A 21,628-nucleotide genomic window follows, 5' to 3' on the forward strand; every position below is an offset into this window, starting at 1 on the left:
ACGTGCACACACGCGCACACACACGCACACTCACACACACATTTTTGTATTTGTTACCTTCTGAAGACCAGCCTTTCTAGATATATAAAGATGTGTATTTACAACAATAATAATATATACATACTATGCAAATATAAGAACTCTTGTTGTGAAAAATGACTTGGAATTTCACAAGAAAAACCCAAACACAAACACAAACACACACACACACACACACGCACACACACACACACTTGCTTACTTGCTTGCTTATGGTAGTCCATCGTATCCGATGATGACTTCCACTTCTTCTATTGGTGAGTTTTGAGGTGACTAAAAAGTCCAATACGAGAGCCACATGGTCTATTGCAATGGGGGCATATGAAGTCAGTGTTTGTTGTGGTCTTGGCTGCAGGGCCCATCTTCCTCCTCTGGCGTTTCCCTTCCCTCGCTGCGCTTCTCTCCTCTTCAAAATGTTGAAGGCCTGCATGGCAGAGTTGCCTCCAGAGAGGGCGATCTGAGGCAGAGCTTTCCAGCTGTGTGTGCTGTATTCCACACCTCTTGAGAGTTATTTTCAGTTGGTCCTTATATCTCCGCTTTTGGCCACCTGCAGATCTCTGGCCATGATGAAGTTGACCATACAGCAGTTGTCGCGGAAGTCTATCAACTGACATTCTGATGGTGTGGCCGGCCCATCGCAGTTGGTACTGGAGAAAAGTGGCCTCCATGCTCTTGGTACCAGTTTTACTCAGGACTTCCGTGTGTGGTACACGATCACGCCATGTCAGCCCAAGGATCCGCTGGAGACACTTGATGTGAAAGTTCTCCAGCTGTTGGATGTGGCGGCGATACAGGGTCCAAGCTTCACAGCCATATAATAGTGTGGAGACACAGATGGCTTGGTAGACTGCCACCTTGGTACGTATGCTGAGGTCTTTGTTCACATACACCCTCTTACGCAGTCTACCAAAGGAGGCTGAGGCAGACCTGATTCGATTTTGAACATCATTGTCCATGCTGCAGTTTTCGGAGAGGATGCTCCCAAGATATTTGAAGTCTGGGACTATTGCTAGGGGCTTGTCATCGATGTTAAAGACAGGTGATGGTGGTCGAGTTGGCGGAGGGGAGTTCCACTGGCACAGTACTTCCGTCTTTACAGTGTTCACAGTGAGACCCAGTCTACTATAGGCCTTCACAGCAGCTGTTAACGTCGCCTGCAAAGCCTCTGATGTATGTGCCACGAAGGCACAATCATCAGCATACTGTAATTCCACGATGTTCACAGTTTTGACCTTGGTAGCCGCCTGCAGCCTTCTGATGTTAAATAAGCTTCCATCCAACCTGTAATCCACCAACACACCACTGCTCCCCTCAACTTCTTTGTGCAGTAGCCAGGTGACACTCATGAGGAAGATGTTGAATAGTACAGGTGCAAGCACACAGCCCTGTCTGACACCTGTGGATACCTTGAAAGGCCTAGACTCATGTCCTCCTGTTGTCACCTGAGCCATCATCCCCTCGTGGAAACTTTGCAGGATGTTTACAAACTTCCGCGGGCAACCAACCCTGAGAAGGACCGCCCAGAGCAAGTCTCTGTTGACCGTATCAAAAGCCTTTGATAGGTCCACAAACGCCATGTATAGATCTTGATGTTGTTCCCGACACTTCTCTTGTAGCTGGCGTGTTGTGAAGATCATATCCACAGTGCTGCGATTTTTCCTGAAGCCACATTGAGACTCAGGCAACAGGTGTTCCGTTATGCTCTGTATGAGTCTTGACAGCATCACTTTGGCTAGAACCTTGCCGGCAGCAGACAGGAGGGATATTCCTCTACTATTGCCACAGACAGACTTCTCACCCTTCCCTTTATATATGGTTACAACATTTGCATCCCGCCATTGCTGGGGGACTGCTCCGCGCTTCCATATATCAGCAATATAATGGAAAATTGCTCTGGTACAGAGATAGCCTCCCTGTTTAAGGATCTCTGCAGGGATGCCATCCGGGCCAGGGGTCTTGTTGTTCTTAAGTGACCTAATTGCAGCCAGGACTTCAGAGAAGGTTGGTGGAAGATCCAGTTCTTCAATAGTTTGGTAGCTGGGCAGCTCATCCAGCACTGCCAGATCAGGGGTGGCAGGTTGGTTTAAAAGTGTCTGGAAGTGTTCCGCCCATCTATCCACAACTTGTTTCTGGTCCTTTATGAGGGTTGAGCCATCAGCCGACTTCACCGGTGAGAGAGAGGAGTTCCTGGGGCCATGGATGGTTTTCACAGCATTATAGAAGTTGTGCATGTCGTTCTTCACTGCAAAATGTTCAATTTCTTGAGCCTTGTCAGTCCACCAGTCATTTTTCAGTTTTCGTAGAACAGACTGTACCTCCTTCCTTGATGTTCTCCAGTGCTGCTTTAGCCTGACGGATGTAGGGTTGTTCAGGGCTGCGTTATGGGCCTTGTGCATGGTGTCCAGTTTGGTTCTGATGGATTCTGAATTTTCATCGAACCAGTCCTGATGCCTCCTACGGCGGTAGCCAATAGACTCGGCTGCAGCCTCATAGAGCTTTGAGCTAAGGCAGGTCCAGTTGTCATCAACACTGCCTTCAGGGCTCAGGAAGGGGTCGATTTCCTGGAGCTTCCCTGCAATGGAGGATCGAAGGCTGTTCCGGGCCTCGTCTGCTTCAAGCCGGGCACAGTCCAACCGCTTCTTTCCAATTTTTCGGAGACGAACAGGGGGACGTACTGACGCTCGCAACTTGGAGATAATCATGCGGTGGTCAGTCCAGCAGTCAGCACCTCGCATTGCACGGGTGATGTGCACGTCCTGGGTGTCCTTGCGTCTCACGATGACGTAATCCAGCAGATGCCATTGCTTGGATCGTGGGTGCATCCAGGAAGCCTTGTGTTTATTTTTCTGTTGGAAGATTGTGTTGGTGATTGTCAGGTCATGCTCAGCACAGAGACTGAGTAGCCTCATGCCATTGCTGTTGACCTTCCCGATACCGTGCTTCCCAATCACTCCTTTCCATATGAGGTGGTTTTTCCCCACCCTGGCATTAAAATCACCAAGCAGGAGGATTTTGTCACTGCTAGGGATGCGCTGTAGGGCCTCATCTAGTTCCTGGTAGAAACGGTCCTTTGCCTCATTCTCGGATGGTAAAGTTGGCGCATAGGCACTGAGAAGAGTTGCGTAGCGGTGTTTTGCAAGGGGAATACGGACAGACATGAGTCTTTCACTTATGCCGGTAGGTGTTTCAGTGAAACTGGGTAGCAGGCTGTTTTTTATTGCCAAACCAACACCATGGTGATGCGGACCTTCTGTAGGGTAACCCTTCCAGAAAAATGTATAACCTTGGCCTTCTTCCTTTAGGGATCCCTCATCCAGAAGTCTGGTCTCACTCAAGGCGGCGATGTCAATACCATAACGTCTGAGCTCAGCAGCAACAAGCGCAGTTCTTCTTTGCGGCCTGTCAGGGTTGTTGTCCAGGAGGGTTCTAATGTTCCATGTAGCCAATTTCAGGGGAACTTGTTTATTTTTTGTTTTTCGACCGCGGTAGTGGAATGTCCCGGTAGGTGCGGTATCCTACCCGGGGTATGAAGAGTGGGCAATGTTTAGGCCACCTTTTCTAGGCCTTCCCCCAACTTTGGGGTGAGCAGTGTGGCTCCTAAATAGGGCTGCTCAGTCATACAGGGGTCTGCCGAAATCAGCTGCCACTCAATTCCCAGCTGATAGCGACCATTATAGCCCTGTATCGCTGACGTGCAGGGATCTGACTAGAAGCTCCCAGTTCATTCTAACCTGCCCCCGTTATCAGACATCCTGACGCCGTCAGACTTTGTGCTTCAGAATCCAATTGCTGTTCTGGATCCACCAAGGTCAGAAGCAGAGACCTGTGCGGTGATATGTTTTAAGTGCCTCTGGGGGTGCACAGTTCCCAGCCGCACTATCTTCGCCACAAAGAGATGGAGCCTAGTGGCAAGGGGGAAACCCAGGACAACCAGCACCTCTTCATAGCTGCAGGAGGCCGCCGGAACCCTCAGTCTGTCGTGGCCCGCCTACGTGTGCCTCCATCACGGTGCTTTTCTCTCAGGGTGTGCTCCCCTAGCCCTTGTCTTCCTGGACTTACCCGCAAGGCAGCGGGTCGATCCCCTACCTTTTAGCCTGAAGTCGCGAGACTCCAAATACTGTATGCTGCCACGAGGAGGCAAGGTGAGGGGTCTTAGTGAAGGAGAGGTTATGTACTGACCTCGGAAGGCTTACGCACTCGGCTTCCTTTACCCAGCTGGGTCAGTCAGCGGCAGGAGCTATGCGTCACATGCATCCCTACATGCAACGTCTCTCTAGCATGCTGCACTAGACGCATCACTACACCCTGCGAGCCAGGCCCACAAACACTATTTAACCCATAGATGGGGCAGTGGTTGGCGGACGCCAGGGCGTGTCCACACACCGGTGGGCCTGCACGTCTCGCCTCTGGGGCCCACTGCTGCTCCGAGATCCCCTACAGTTTAGCCTGCGTCCGCAAAGACGCAGTTTACCGTGCGTGGCCACGAGGAGGCACCACAGGAGTCTTGGTGGTGGAGAGGCTTTGTACCAGCAGGAGGAGGCTTACGCACTCGGCTCCTCTTTTCACCCACCCAGGGGCTAGCTGGTGGCGATAGCTGTAAGCAGAGAGTAGCAAGCAGGAGCAGCATGCAGCATGCATTAACTACAAGCACCCTCTGCCACAAATCTAACGCACTGACGCATCACACGCACCCTGTGCGCGAGCACACACACACACACACACACGCACACACACACACACACACACACACACACACACACACACACACACACACACACACACATTTTTGTATTTGTTACCTTCTGGAGACCACCCTTTCTAGATATATAAAGATGTGTATTTACAACAATAATAATGTGAAAAATGACTTGGAATTTCACAAGAAAAAAACACAAACACAACCACGAACACACACACACACATTCTTGTATTTGTTACCTTCTTGAAACCTGAGAAAAATGCCTCCCTTTTGGGACCAGCCTTACTAGATATATAAAGATGTGTATTTACAACATTAATAATATATACATACTATGCAAATATAAGAACGCTTGTTGTGAAAAATGACTTGGAGTTTCACAAGAAAAACACCCACACCCACACACCCACACACACACACACACACACACACACACACACACACACACACACACACACACACACACACACACACACACACACACGGTGATTTGTCACCATGTGTGGAGGCGCAGGCCCGCATACACTAATGGACAAACACTCTTTGTGTGCTAAACAGATGAGCTCCATTACTAAGAGACAGACAACTTCAGATGTGTCAGATAGCAGGAAATGGACGCTCTAAAAAAAAAAGAAAAAAAGCTCGACAGGGGACACATTTGTGCCATCATGTTTTTACTCAAAAATGGTGTCGTATCGCAGACATGTAAGTCCTGGTGAGAGAGGCTAAATGTGCATTATCATCCATCTAGCACTCATTCGTTTACTTACACACACACACACACACACACACACACACACACACACACACACACACACACACACACGCACATGCACACACACACACACACACACACACACACTTAACACCAGCAGACTGGATGCGAGTGAGACACATTTATCTCCATGCAAGTGATGCTGAGTGCATCAGGGAAGGCGGGAGTGTGTGTGTGTGCGTGTGTGTGTGTGTGTGTGTGTGTGTGTGGGAGAGAACGTGATCCGCAAGCTTCCAGGTCAAAGCAATCGCCCGCCAAATGATTGGTTCATAATCGGATTGACAGGCCGACTCCCTCTCCCCACCTTGTCGTCTCCTCGCCTCCTCGCCGTTTATCATCTTTGTTTCCTTACCGCGCTCATCAAGCCCGAAGTAGACACGACTGCCTTCCTCACGCACACTCCCGCCTGCGCTCTTTGTCCCGCACAGCGCCCTCCCATAATAGGAACGCTGTGGCCCCCGTAACTTGTAGCTTAGCTACATTTAATGGAGAGTAACTTGTAGCTAAGTAACATTTATTGGAGAGTAACTTGTAGCTTAGCTACATTTAATGGAGAGTAACTCATAGCTTTGCTACATTTAATGGAGAGTAACTTGTAGCTTAGCTACATTTAATGGAGAGTAACTTGTAGCTTAGCTACATTTAATGGAGAGTAACTTGTAGCTTAGTTACATTTAATGGAGAGTAACTCATAGCTTAGTTACATTTAATGGAGAGTAACTTGTAGCTTAGCTACATTTAATGGAGAGTAACTCATAGCTTTGCTATATTTAATGGAGAGTAACTTGTAACTTAGCTACATTTAATGGATAGTAACTTGTAGCTTAGCTACATTTAATGGAGAGTAACTTGTTACTTAGCTACATTTAACGGTGAGTAACTTGTAGCTAAGTAACATTTAATGGAGAGTGACTTGTAGCTTAGCTACATTTAAGGGAGAGTAACTTGTAGTTTAGCTACATTTAATGTAGAGTAAGTTTTAGCTTAGTTACATTTAATGGAGAGTAACTTGTAACTTAGCTACATTTAATGGAGAGTAACTTGTAGTTTAGGTACATTTAATGGAGAGTAACTTGTAGTTTAGCTACATTTAATGGAGAGTAACTTGTAGCTTAGTTACATTTAATGGAGAGTAACTTGTAGCTTAGCTACATTTAAAGGAGAGTAACTTGTAGCTTAGCTACATTTAAAGGAGAGTAACTTGTAGCTTAACTACATTTAATGGAGAGTAACTTGTAGCTTAGCTACATTTAATGGAGAGTAACCTGTAGCTTAGCTACATTTAATGGAGAGTAACTTGTAGCTTAGCTACATTTAATGGAGAGTAACTTGTAGCTTAGTTACATTTACAGGAGAGTAACTTGTAGCTTAGCTACATTTAATGGAGAGTAACTTGTAGCTTAGCTACATTTAATGGAGAATAACTTGTAGCTTAGCTACATTTAATGGAGAGTAACTTGTTACTTAGCTACATTTAACGGTGAGTAACTTGTAGCTAAGTAACATTTAATGGAGAGTGACTTGTAGCTTAGCTACATTTAAGGGGGAGTAACTTGTTGTTTAGCTACATTTAATGTAGAGTAACTTGTAGTTTAGGTACATTTAATGGAGAGTAACTTGTAACTTAGCTACATTTAATGGAGAGTAACTTGTAGTTTAGGTACATTTAATGGAGATTAATTTGTAGTTTAGGTACATTTAATGGAGAGTAACTTGTAGTTCAGCTACATTTAATGGAGAGTAACTTGTAGCTTTGCTACATTTAATGGAGAGTAACTCATAGCTTTGCTACATTTAATGGAGAGTAATTTGTAGCTTAGCTACATTTAATGGAGAGTAACTTGTAGCTTAGCTACATTTAATGGAGAGTAACTTGTAGCTTAGCTACATTTAATGGAGAGTAACTTGTAACTTAGCTACATTTAACGGTGAGTAACTTGTAGCTAAGTAACATTTAATGGAGAGTGACTTGTAGCTTAGCTACATTTAAGGGAGAGTAACTTGTAGTTTAGCTACATTTAATGTAGAGTAACTTGTAGCTTAGTTACATTTAATGGAGAGTAACTTGTAACTTAGCTACATTTAATGGAGAGTAACTTGTAGTTTAGGTAAATTTAATGGAGAGTAACTTGTAGTTTAGCTACATTTAATGGAGAGTAACTTGTAGCTTTGCTACATTTAATGGAGAGCAACTTGTAGCTCAGCTACATTTAAAGGAGAGTAACTTGTAGCTTAACTACATTTAATGGAGAGTAACTTGTAGCTTAGCTACATTTAATGGAGAGTAACTTGTAGCTTAGCTACATTTGATGGAGAATAACTTGTACCTTAGTTACATTTAATGGAGAGTAATTTGTAGCTTAGTTGCATTTAATGGAGATTAACTTGTAGCTTAGCTACATTTAATGGAGAGTAACTTGTAACTTAGCTTATAGCAACACAAAAATGTCTGCAAATATCTTAACAAAAGCCATTTTTATACTCCCAGCCAGCCCCCTACTGTCAGAGAGCAGGGTTAGGACTGAATGCTCTCCGACACACTCCAATGTAAATGCCAGGATTAATAACGCAGATAGCAATAATGATCATGATCATTATGCTAACTTCATTTGTTTCACTTGTCCAAAGAAAAAGGGCTTCACATCAGCCATGTATCGCTACCCTTCCAAGGATCTGATCGAATTAATCCTGGCAGTTGGATTGTTTTGCTACCAGAGTTCCGCAATAGGACTATTACGGAGCAGTGTGTAGAATGGAACACTCCTCTGCACATTTCAACTTCATCGACTCTCGCAAAGCCTTTGACAGCCTACATCGTGACACCCTATGGAAGATTGTTGGGGCCTATGGACTTCCTCCAAAACTGCTCACTCTCATAGGGATACAGATACATATCAGACACATATCTAAAAAAATAAATAAATAAAATAAAAATTATAATTTTTTAAATAATTTTTTTATAACTTTATGAAAATTTTCTCGAGCGCATGAGATACATGTCTAAAAAAAATATAATTAAAATAAAAATCATTAAAAAAATACGATTGAAAAAAATAAAAAGCATTAAAAGTGGTATTTACTCTAATCACACAAAGCTGCTATGCAGGCTGTTTCTTTCTTTAAAAAATAACAATGAGTCAAAATCAATGTCATTATGAATTATTGACCTATTCAAGGCTCCAATTACGCCACATTAAATATTTTTGAGATATTTTTTGGGGAAAATGTTGCATATTTTGTGTTTGCCATGCAAAAAAACGAGCTGTTTTTTTTAAAGAAGAGCCTAAAACGAACAAACAAAAAACATAAACAACAATAAAACGTATAATTGACAGATAGATCTGAAGTTGATCTCGAAATTATTATGTGTTAAAAGTAAACAGTGAAAAAAAATATATATATAATTTATTTTTTAACAAATTAATGAGTGGGACCTTTTTGGATCCCCTACAATTTTAGTGTGTTTAGTTTTTAATTGTCATTGCTCAAAAAATAATAATGAATTAAAATCAATGTTATGAGTTATTGACCTTTTTAAGGCTCCAATTATTATATAATCTCAAATATCCCACTTAAAAATTTTATTGGGTGGGAATATTGCATATTTTGTGTTTTTTTCATTAAAAAAAAGGGTTTTCTTTGACAAAAACAGCATACAATTTAAATTTTTAAAACATTTTATATTGACGGATAGACCTAATTTTGATCTAGACATTAAAAACTTGAATAATAACACAAATAATAATACTGAATAATGACACATTTTTTATATTTTTTGGACCAAAACCCTTTGGGGTCACCGGGATCAAGCCTGAGTGGAGGCCTAAATGTATATTTTTTATACATATATTGTATTGGGTTTTAAAATAAAAAAACATCAAAATGGCAGAGGTGGGACCAAGTCATTGCTTTGCAAGTCACAAGTAAGTCTCAAGTCTTTGCCCTCAAGTCTCGAGTCAAGTCCCGAGTCAAGACAGGCAAGTCCCGAGTCAAGTCCAAAGTCAAGACTGGAAAGTCTCAAGTCGAGTCCCAAGTCCTGCATTTTGAGTTTCGAGTCCTTTCAAGTCCTTTTAACCACAGACTAATATTTTTACACAGATTGTGTATGCTTTTAAAACGCTGTATTTATTTATTAAAACAAGTGCATTTGAAATAGCAGGAAAAAAAATAGTGCTGACATTGCAATTCATAATAGCACTATTAACAGTAATTTTAATAGTTTAAACAATTTTAAACATTTAACTCATTCCTTTACAGAATAAACACATTTGCAAAAACAAACATTAACATACTATTGGTTGTATTTTATGAAAATAATATTACCACAGAGTTGAGAAGGAGCAAAGATCTTCAATATTTGTATGTGAAAATCACAAATAAATCTTCTGGGGTTTGCTTTACAAACTTTCAGCCCCACCTAAAACAAAATTCACCAGCCGCCACTGATTATGATGCATTCTCATTTTAGGCAAAATATAACACAATACTTTCTTAACAGTATAATTGTAACCAGGAATAAGTCTTCAAGTAACAATATTCAAATACTAACATTGTTGGGTAAAACAGCATTTGGTTTTATTCTGAATATAGTGAAACAAATTGGTGGTTTTAGCTGATATAAAGACTTTCAGGTGTTTATATATGTTTAAGTATTTGGCAGATGCTTTTATCCAAAGCGACATACATAAAAAATACATACATAACAATCACTGTAAACATGATCATTTAAGGGAAGAATGTAATACAAAATATCAATACAAAGTGTCAAGACAGAATAAACTCTCTGCTGCTGCAGCAACAGAGTTACAGTCTATAGGTCCCTAAAATATATAGATATCTAATGTATTCATACATTGTTTATGTAGGATATACGCATGTATATATAACCTAATCATATTGTTTCTTCAATTTAAAAATAGCTTACCGTTTTTTCCCTCTTCTCTGGGATTATATTCCCAGTTTTGATCTCGGACGTCTGGTCACTTATAGCGTATAAGAATATTATATTACTGTTAAGCAAACTATGAATAATAAAACTTGCCAAAACATGTGTCCGTTATCATAGCTACACGTATGACAAAAAAACGCGTGAAAATCAGTGGTATTCAGTGAGGTAAGATGAATTAAATGCGCTGACAGTTCATTGCTCCTGACAAATGAATTGCACTGAATGGAGCGGATCACCACTCCAAGATGGCGGCCCCGCGTCTCGTCTGCGCCAGTAGGCAGTAGCGCTCGATGCTGCGTACCCTTATAAGGTGTCTATGGTTATAACGTTAGCAGTGAGTTTACAGCCTCACTGATTTAACTACACAGCAAATAAAAGTCATGTTACTTAGCCAATAAACGTTTTCTTACATTCAAAACTTACCCTTCTTTGTGCAACTTCAAATGTCGAACGAAGTTGGAAGTTGTTGCGTCTCCGTCTGTAATATTCGAACTGCGTGATTTGCATACGCAATTCGTTTTTTGTTGACCAAGTCGTAGTTTTTATACCCGAACGAAACCAACTTTGGCATAATTGTTTCTCTCTGCCGCATTGTTTGACAACTCATGTTCGGTGGTTGTCCTGCAATTTGATTGGATGAGAGCTGTGGGATGAAAACAACGTATAACTAATTTGATTGGCTGTTGTACTGACAGCACACCAGCTGACAGGCAGCACACACGCTGATAGACAGACAGACACGTACAAAATGAAAGATACGGAGCGCTACCAAATAACTTTTTAAGCTTTGGGTTTTGGGGAAAGTAGCAAGTCATGTCAAGTCAAAAGGCTCAAGTCCAAGTGAAGTCACAAGTCATTGATGTTAAAGTCTAAGTCGAGTTGCAAGTCTCTTTACATTTTGTCAAGTCGAGTCTAAAGTCATCAAATTCATGACTCGAGTCTGACTCGAGTCCAAGTCATGTGACTCGAGTCCACACCTCTGCAAAATGGCCCCTGCTAGCTTTGATTTTTCAATGTGCGGCCCTCAGTGGAAAAAGTTTGGACACCCCTGCTTTAGGGGCTCCGTATATAATCGGATACGATAAATCCTTTGTTGAAATGGGATGGGGGGGAAAAAGAAGTAAAAAAAAGTGCAGCTATTTGCTTCTTATTCCATGCATGTGCACAGAGCTGGACATTTATAACCCAGACAAGTTGTCTCCAATGAATTTAATCAGGATTGCTCCCCCATTGCCTGATTTATGGAAGAAATCCTTGACAAGCCCCACCCATGGTGATTTTTTTATGATCGGTGGCGGCCATATTTTTGGACCGACCGGAGACACTTTGTCATTCCCAGTCTGCCGACGTGCGGCCATGACTCGCCAGGACAGAGCGTGAAGGAGAGGCCAGGGATGGAGCAGAATCAGAATCAGAAGCAGAATCAGAAGCAGAATAGATTTCATTGCCATTGTTTGAGAACAGGTTCACAAAACAGGAATTATTCTTGGTGCAATGGTGCAACATAAAACACATTACAGCTCCAACTCTTCTGGGAAGGCTGTCCACAAGGTTGCGGAGTGTGAGATACAGTCTGGTGTGCCGTGGGAGATGATCTAATTTCACCTATTTGGGGTAAAAAATATTTTTTGCAAAGCAGTAATTATAGTCTGCAAATGATGTGTTGTTGTTGAGTGTCGGTGCTGTCTAGAGCTCGGCAGAGTAACCGTGTAATACTCCATATCAGTAGGTGACAGCAGGTAGCTAATTGGTTTTTAGATGTGGGAAACAGCGGAAGGCAGTGTGCAGGTAAACCAAAAATATACAAAAGGTGAGTGCCGCTAAGAAAAGGCATTGAAGCTTAGGGAAGGCTGTGCAGAACGAAACTAAAACTGAACTGGCTACAAAGTAAACAAAAACAGAATGCTGGACGACAGCAAAAACTTACTGTCCACAGTAAGTTTTTGCTGTCGTCCAGCATTCTGTGTACAAGGTGCAAAGACGGCGTCCACAACGTACATCCGAACATGACATGACAATCCACAATGTCCCCACAAAGAAGGATAAAAACAACTGAAATATTCTTGATTGCTAAAACAAAGTAGATGCGGGAAATATCGCTCAAAGGAAGACATGAAACTGCTACAGGAAAATACCAAAAAAAAAGAGAAAAGCCATTAAAATAGGAGCGCAAGACAAGAAGTAAAACACTACACACAGGAAAACAGCAAACAAGTCCAAATAAGTCAGGGTGTGATGTGACAGGTGGTGACAGTACACCTACTTTGAGACAAGAGCTATAGTGATGCATGCTTGGTTATGCTTTAAAGTCATATCCAACAATTGCGACGACGACTTTTTATTGTCACTCTCGAGTTACATTTTTTAATGATTTCTGCTGGTGGTGTGCCTCTGCATTTTTTCAACGCAAAAAAATGTGCCTTGACTCAAAAAAGGTTGAAAAACACTGCTCTAGAGTCCAGTGGCGACGTGCTTTACACCACTGCATCCCACACTTTGCATTGGACTTGGTGATGTATGGCTTAGATGCAGCTGCCCGGCCATGGAAACACATTCCATGAAGCTCTCTGCGTACTGTACGTGGGCTAATTGGAAGGTGACATGAAGTTTGGAGCTCTGTAGCAAGTGACTGTGCATAAAGTCTTTGCACTATGCTGACCTCTCTGTCAGTTTACGTGGCCTACCACTTGGTGGCTGAGTTGCTGTTGTTCCCAAACTCTTTACTTTTCCTATAATAAAGTTGACTTTGGAATATTTAGGAGCGAGGAAATTTCACAACTGGATTTGTTGCACAGGTGGCATCCTGTGACAGTTCCATGCTGGAAATCACTGAAAGCGGCCCATTCTTTCACAAATGTTTGTAGAAACAGTCTCCATGCCTAAGTGTTGGATTTGATACACCGGGCCAAGTGATTAGTACACCTGATTCTGATCATTTGGATGGGTGGCCAAATACTTTTGGCAACATAGTGTACTTTTGCAGTCTGGCCGCTTGACTTATAGCCCTCATGAAGCCATCAGTCAGGACCAGTGTAGATCTGCAGGCATGAAATGACACCTCACCTTTTTCCATTGCTCCAAAGTCCAATCTTTATGTTCCTATAGCAGAAGATAAACACCCCCCACCCCCCACCCCCCACACACACACACACACACACACACACACACACACACACACACACACACACACACACACACACCAACAGCTCTACTGATAAGTGATATCTGATGTTGTTTAAAATACATTCAACACATCACAGCTTTTGCATTTAGACCAACTTTTTTAAACTAGAACTACACTTTTCGGGGGAATTTCGCCTATAGTTCACAATCATGAGAAACAAGAATTTGTTTTATTTTTTTCCGCTTTCTAACATGAATATCATCTCGTCCTAGGTGCAGCTAATGTTAGCAATCAATTCTACCTCTAAAGCCTGGTTCACACCAACGGCGCTTGCCGCGCTTTAAAGCGGCGAGCAAAGCGCCGTCATTTTTGTCAATTTTTCCACGAATATCCCGATCTCTGAAGTAATGTTATGCTTTGATACGCTCTGATACGCTCTGATGCGCTCTGATACGAATTAGTTGCCGCTTTGTTACCGTTCCTCACGCTTTGATCCCGCTTTGATACACTTTAAATCACGCTTTGATACGTTTTATTACGCTTTATTGCACTTTATTACGCTTTGATGCGATCCTGACGCTTTAAATCAGGCTCTGACACGATTATCAAGCTCTGTTGTGCATTGTTACAACAAAAATAAGAAAAAAATGTGAAAAACTCAGTATACTGTTTTCCACACATTTTTTATATTCATTTATTTTTTCAATTTCTCTTTTTTTTCGTTATATTATGTTTTATATCTTCATTTCTTTTATTTTTGTCATCTTAATAAATATCAATCTTTCATTTCTTATGCTAGTTGAAAATAATAAGAGGCAATTATCCACACATTTTTTATATTCATTTATTTTTTCAATTTCTCTTTTTTTTCGTTATATTATGTTTTATATCTTCATTTCTTTTATTTTTGTCATCTTAATAAATATCAATCTTTCATTTCTTATGCTAGTTGAAAATAATAAGAGGCAATTATCCACACATTTTTTATATTCATTTATTTTTTCAATTTCTCTTTTTTTTCGTTATATTATGTTTTATATCTTAATTTCTTTTATTTTTGTCATCTTAATAAATATCTGGCTTTCATTTCTTATGCTAGTTGAAAATAATAAAAGGCAATTATCCACACATTTTTTATATTCATTTATTTTTTCAATCTCTCTTTTTTTTTCCGTTATATTATGTTTTATATCTTCATTTCTTTTATTTTTGTCATCTTAATAAATATATATCTTTCATTTCTTATGCTAGTTGAAAATAATAAAAGGCATTTATTTTATAAAACGTAACATATTCTCTTTATTATTAACATTTTCATACAGAAAAATGATAGACAGTAATGTCAAACTGCAACATCAAACAGCAGAAGTACAGAAACAATGATCATCGTATTAAAAAAGGCAATGATGCAAAAGAGAATGGATTTGTAATCCTGTGTTGGTTTTACATCAAAGTTTCAATGTCACTAGTCAATATCACAGTCACTTCCTATTTGTAGGGGTCCGCGCTTTGAACCAAGATCTGTTAAGCTTTCCTACGCTTTTAGTCAAGTTTTGCTGAGCTTTCTCACGCTTTTTCACGCTTTCATACGCTCTCTGCGCTTTATTCCATTCTTGACAGAGCGCAGATTTTTTTTAAACCGTTTAAAAATGTTTGGCGAACTTCAAGCTTTCCCACCATCCATTAGGACTCTCACGCTTTAATCAGGCTTTGTTACGCTTTAACGCCGCTTTGCATGCCACTTTAAAGCGCCGTCAAAGCGCCGTTGGTGTGAACCTAGCATAAATAACTTTAAAAATACATTCAAAAACCGTCAACAATACTTCATTTATGTTGTGTAACCTGTATAATAACAAACTGTAGCAACATGGTTATACCATACCATACCAACTTTATTTATAAAGCCCTTTAAGTAAGAGCTAACACTGAGGAACTACTTTTCTAGCGTACTAACACATCGGCGTGCTACGGTATTAGCCGTAAAAGCTAACTACGGAAAGTGATGAGCTAACACAAAACATGTTTGAGTGTGTAACACACCACACTGTGATAGAACACCAATCTGTACTGAGTGAAAAACATCAACAATCATACTACAGTATCTGTAAAGTATTATTTCATGTTTTGTTTGTACACAGCTAGCCAGACAGTGTATGTACTGTAGTTGTAATAACACACATGACATCACTTCAATATCATGATTAAAATAAAGTGACTCACTCCATGGACACTTGTTCGTCTGGTCCAGCTGGCCCAGGACGTTTACTGTTGATTTTGGGGTAAGCACTCCATTTATGTTGAAATAGCTTGTCTCCAAGTTCCTATATTCATAGCGTCAAAATCACTTTCATCCCCTTCCGTCTCACTCTTCCTTTGTGCTCGCTTGTATAAGCGGCAGTTCATCCTCCGTATGTTCAGCTTCAAAAAGATAAGGTTGGGAATCCTCATTTGTCCAAAAAATAGTCGTCTTCGTTGTTTGTTACCGAGTCTGCCATGATTAGAACACACACTCGTGTTTGATTCCGAAAGTAGGAACACGCGTGCACTGCATCAAAAAGTGACATCAGTGTGTAAAGGATATCGCCACATGGGCTCAGGAACATTTCAGAAAACCACTGTCAGTAACTACAGTTGGTCGCTACGTCTGTAGGTGCAAGTTAGAACTCTACTATGCAAAGCCAAAGTCATTTATCAACAACACCCTGAAACGCTTTGCTAGGTCCGAGGTCATCTAAGATGGACTGATGCAAAGTGGAGAAGTGGTCTGACAAGTGTTTTTGGAAACTGTGGATGTCGTGTCCTCTGGACCATAAAGGATAAAAAAACACCCGGACTGTTCTAGGCTGAAAGTGTAAAAGGCAGCATGTGTGATGGTATGGGGGTGTTTTAGTGGCCAAGACATGGGTAACTTACACATCTGTGAAGGCACCATTAATGCTGAAAGGTACATACAGCTTTTGGAGCAACATATGTTGCCATCCAAGCAACGTTACCATGGACGCCCCTGCTTATTTCAGCAAAACGATGCCAAGCCACGTGTTACAACAGCGTGGCTTCGTAGTAAAAGAGTGCGGGTTCTAGACTGGCCTGCCTGTAGTCCAGACCTGTCTCCCATTGAAAATGTGAAGGCTAAAATAGCAGAAGGGAGACTTTTGAACAACTTAAGATGTACATCAAGCAAGAATGGACAGAAAAGTAATGACATGCTTTGAAAGCATCATTTCAAGTCTGCTCAGGGTCAATACTTCCATCAATATCCCACGCCTGTGCACATGTGTACACATCCTGGCAGGAATCGTTCCTTATCGGCAAACATCAGATCAAGAAGATACACTTGAATGGCTCCTGGGGGCCCCCCCGCGTGGGGACTCTGGATCAATGTTTCTGCTCGCCAGCCAAACTCATCCGGACCAGGGATTGTTGTGGTCCTCCACGTCATGTCCTCATTAAGACGGAACAGAGGATGGACTGGTGCGACAAGAGAGGCCCCGCTACCCTGGCCCAGGTCCCCCGCCGGGCCTGGGAGACAAAGACTAGTGCCCGTGTTGCCAAACATGGGCCCCACTCATCAGCCAGGGGTCAGGAACTCAGAATAATCTGGCCCAAACAGGAGGACACACACACACACACACACACACACACTTGGGGATTAAGGCTTTGATACGACCCTGTTTAACCCCACACAGGAACAAATAGCACCGGGGAGGGGGGGTGACCAGGGGGAGGGGGGGAGGGAACCAATCCTGGAACTTGTGCTAAGGCCACAAACAACTCCTGCGATTTGGAGGTTTATATCAGTGATTTTCAAACTAAAATTAAATATCCAAACACGGTGTTACTGTTCAAACTGTGTGTGCGGCTACAGTGGCCAAAAATAATACACACACTTGTTAACTAAAACCTCTGCCATGTTTTTAATTATTACTTGGGCATATTAAGCTACTGTCCTTCAATGTGTGTGGTTAGGGTGGTGCTTGGTGAGCCGAGTGTTTTCTGAGGTGGAACTTAAAAAGTTCCCAAGAAGACAAACTCAAGATCAAGATCAAGTTTAGGATAGAAAGTTGATTTTGTGATGATTTTTCATCAACTCTTTTTGTCAAAACCCCCTTTTTTGTGGCAAAAAAACAAAAATTTTGCAATGTTTCCCCTCCCCAAAAAATTCCAAGTGGAATCCTTCCATATTTGACATATTTGATGTAAAATAAATGGATTTATTATACTTTTTGAGCAATGACAGTTGCTCAAAAATCCAACTAAAATGTTTGGGGATCTAAAAGAGCCACACTTATGAAAAAAATTAAAATAAGTCACATACTTAAGTCTCTAGATTAGTGATTCTCAAACTGTGGATAGAAAAGTTGATTTTGTGATTATGTTTCAGGAACTTTGGCTCAAAACCCCATTTTTTGTGGCAAAAACACAGAAAAAAATTGAAATTTTAAATATTTGATGTAAAATAAATTAATTACATTTTTTGAGCAATGACAGTTGCTCAGAAAATCCCATTAAATCTCTTGGGGATCTAAAAGAACCCCAATTATAAAGAAAACCGAAAAATAAGTCCCGCTTTCAATGCTTAAGTCTCTAGATTAGTGATTCTCAAACTGTGGCACTTGGGCTCCATCTAATAGTAGGCTAAAGATTGGATTCATTATTTAAGAAAAGTGTTTTATGTTCCTGTATTCAAAACACAGTGTGACTGTTCAAACTGTGTGTAATGTTCCAGTGGCCAAAATATCAAATATAATTGTTAAATACAACTTCTGCCTTGTTTTTGATGACTACTTAGGCCTACTACGCTACTTTGTTGTAATGTGTGTGGTTAGGGTGGTGCTTGGTGAGCCGAGTGTTTTCTGAGGTGGAACTTAAAAAGTTCCCAAGAAGACAAACTCAAGATCACGATCAAGTTTTAGGATAGAAAGTTGATTTTGTGATGATTTTTCATCAACTCTTTTTGTCAAAACCCCCTTTTTTGTGGCAAAAAAACAAAAAATGTGCAATGTTTCCCCTCCCCAAAAAATTCCAAGTGGAATCCTTCCATATTTGACATATTTGATGTAAAATAAATGGATTTATTATATATTTTTTGAGCAATGACAGTTGCTCAAAAATCCAACTAAAATGTTTGGAGGATCTAAAAGAGCCACAATTATTAAAACAAATTAAAATAAGTCACATACTTAAGTCTCTAGATTAGTGATTCTTAAACTGTGGATAGAAAAGTTGATTTTGTGATTATGTTTCAGGAACTTTTTGCTCAAAACCCCGTTTTTTGTCGGAAAAACACAGAAAAAAAATTGAAATTTTAAATATTTGATGTAAAATAAATTAATTATATTTGTTGAGCAATGACAGTTGCTCAGAAAATCCCATTAAAACTCTTGGGGATCTAAAAGAACCTCAATTATAAACATTTTAAAAATAAGTCCCACTTTCAATGCTTAAGTCTCTAGATTAGTGATTCTCAAACTGTGGCACTTGGGCTCCATCTAATAGTAGGCTAAAGATTTGATTCATTATTTAAGAACAGTGTTTTATGTTCCTGTATTCAAAACACAGTGTGACTGTTCAAACTGTGTGTAATGTTCCAGTGGCCAAAATATCAAATATACTTGTTAAATACAACTTCTGCCTTGTTTTTGATGGCTACTTAGGCCTACTACGCTACTGCGTTTCAATGTGGGTGGTTAGGGTGGTGCTTGGTGAGCCGAGTGTTTTCTGAGGTGGAACTTAAAAAGTTCCCAAGAAGACAAACTCAAGATCAAGATCAAGTTTAGGATAGAAAGTTGATTTTGTGATGATTTTTCATCAACTCTTTTTGTCAAAACCCCCTTTTTTTTGGCAAAAAAACAAAAAATGTGCAATTTTTCCCCTCCCCAAAAAATTTCCAAGTGGAATCCTTCCATATTTGACATATTTGATGTAAAATAAATGGATTTATTATACTTTTTGAGCAATGACAGTTGCTCAAAAATCCAACTAAAATGTTTGGGGATCTAAAAGAGCCACACTTATAAAAACAATTAAAATAAGTCACATACTTAAGTCTCTAGATTAGTGATTCTCAAACTGTGGATAGAAACGTTGATTTTGTGATTATGTTTCAGGAACTTTTTGCTCAAAACCCCGTTTTTTGTGGCAAAAACACAGAAAAAAATTGAAATTTTAAATATTTGATGTAAAATAAATTAATTATATTTTTTGAGCAATGACAGTTGCTTAGAAAATCCCATTAAAACTCTTGGGGATCTAAAAGAACCTCAATTATAAAAATGTTACAAATAAGTCCCACTTTCAATGCTTAAGTCTCTAGATTAGTGATTCTCAAACTGTGGCACTTGGGCTCCATCTAATAGTAGGCTAAAGATTTGATTCATTATTCAAGTACAGTGTTTTATGTTCCTGTATTCAAAACACAGTGTGACTGTTCAAACTGTGTGTAATGTTCCAGTGGCCAAAATATAAAATATACTTGTTAAATACAACATCTGCCTTGTTTTTGATGGCTACTTAGGCCTACTACGCTACAGCGTTTCAATGTGGGTGGTTAGGGTGGTGCTTGGTGAGCCGAGTGTTTTCTGAGGTGGAACTTAAAAAGTTCCCAAGAAGACAAACTCAAGATCACGATCAAGTTTAGGATAGAAAGTTGATTTTGTGATGATTTTTCATCAACTCTTTTTGTCAAAACCCATTTTTTGTGGCAAAAAACCCCCAAAATTTGCAATTTTTCCCCTCCCAAAAAATTTCCAAGTGGAATCCTTCCATATTTGACATATTTGATGTAAAATAAATGGATTTATTATATTTTTTGAGCAATGACAGTTGCTCAAAAATCCAACTAAAATTTTTGGGGATCTAAAAGAGCCACACTTATAAAAAAAATTAAAATAAGTCACATACTTAAGTCTCTAGATTAGTGATTCTCAAACTGTGGATAGAAACGTTGATTTTGTGATTATGTTTCAGGAACTTTTTGCTCAAAACTCAGTTTTTTGTGGCAAAAACACACAAAAAAAATTTAAATTTTAAATATTTGATGTAAAATAAATAAATTATATTTTTTGAGCAATGACAGTTGCTCAGAAAATCCCATTAAAACTCTTGGGGATCTAAAAGAACCTCAATTATAAAAATTTTAAAAATAAGTCCCACTTTCAATGCTTAAGTCTCTAGATTAGTGATTCTCAAACTGTGGCACTTGGGCTCCATCTAATAGTAGGCTAAAGATTGGATTCATTATTTAGGAACAGTGTTTTATGTTCCTGTATTCAAAACACAGTGTGACTGTTCAAACTGTGTGTAATGTTCCAGTGGCCAAAATATCAAATATACTTGTTAAATACAACATCTGCCTTGTTTTTGATGGCTACTTAGGCCTACTACGCCACTGTGTTTCAATGTGTGTGGTTAGGGTGGTGCTTGGTGAGCCGAGTGTTTTCTGAGGTGGAACTTAAAAAGTTCCCAAGAAGACAAACTCAAGATCAAGATCAAGTTTAGGATAGAAAGTTGATTTTGTGATGATTTTTCATCAACTCTTTTTGTCAAAACCCCATTTTTTGTGGCAAAAAAAACAAAACATTTGCTATTTTTCCCCTCCCCAAAAAATTCCAAGTGGAATCCTTCCATATTTGACATATTTGATGTAAAATAAATGGATTTATTATATTTTTTGAGCAATGACAGTTGCTCAAAAATCCAACTAAAATGTTTGGGGATCTAAAAGAGCCACACTTATAAAAAAAATTAAAATAAGTCACATACTTAAGTCTCTAGATTAGTGATTCTCAAACTGTGGATAGAAACGTTGATTTTGTGATTATGTTTCAGGAACTTTTTGCTCAAAACTCAGTAATTTGTGGCAAAAACACACAAAAAAAATTGAAATTTTAAATATTTGATGTAAAATAAATCAATTATATTTTTTGAGCAATCCCATTAAAACTCTTGGGGATCTAAAAGAACCTCAATTATAAAAATGTTACAAATAAGTCCCACTTTCAATGCTTAAGTCTCTAGATTAGTGATTCTCAAACTGTGGCACTT

The sequence above is a fragment of the Entelurus aequoreus genome, linkage group LG16 (genome assembly GCF_033978785.1).
Source record: "Entelurus aequoreus isolate RoL-2023_Sb linkage group LG16, RoL_Eaeq_v1.1, whole genome shotgun sequence".
Taxonomy (NCBI): Eukaryota; Metazoa; Chordata; class Actinopteri; order Syngnathiformes; family Syngnathidae; genus Entelurus; species Entelurus aequoreus.